Source organism: Penaeus monodon, chromosome 6, assembly GCF_015228065.2.
Source record: "Penaeus monodon isolate SGIC_2016 chromosome 6, NSTDA_Pmon_1, whole genome shotgun sequence".
NCBI lineage: Eukaryota > Metazoa > Arthropoda > Malacostraca > Decapoda > Penaeidae > Penaeus > Penaeus monodon.
In genome coordinates, this window is record NC_051391.1 from 44,526,876 (window position 1) to 44,527,135 (window position 260).

Here is a 260-nt window from a genome sequence, read left to right on the forward strand (position 1 = left end):
CATGCTGGTCTTAGGCCTACACGCACACACCATTATTTGCAGGGTTTTTCCTTCTGTGCTGTCATGTATGCCTATCCTCTTCCCTGTACACGCGAAGGACTGGACGATTAGGGATTTCTCACGCACTCTGCCTTTTTGACTGCACGTAGCCTATAAAGAGAGAGGTCTGTGCTTTTCGATTCTGTTTGGTGTTTTTTTGTGTAGCTTTAGAAGAGGTTCTGTGAGTCTGCCAAAGGATGGGGACCATTTGAAAATCTGTG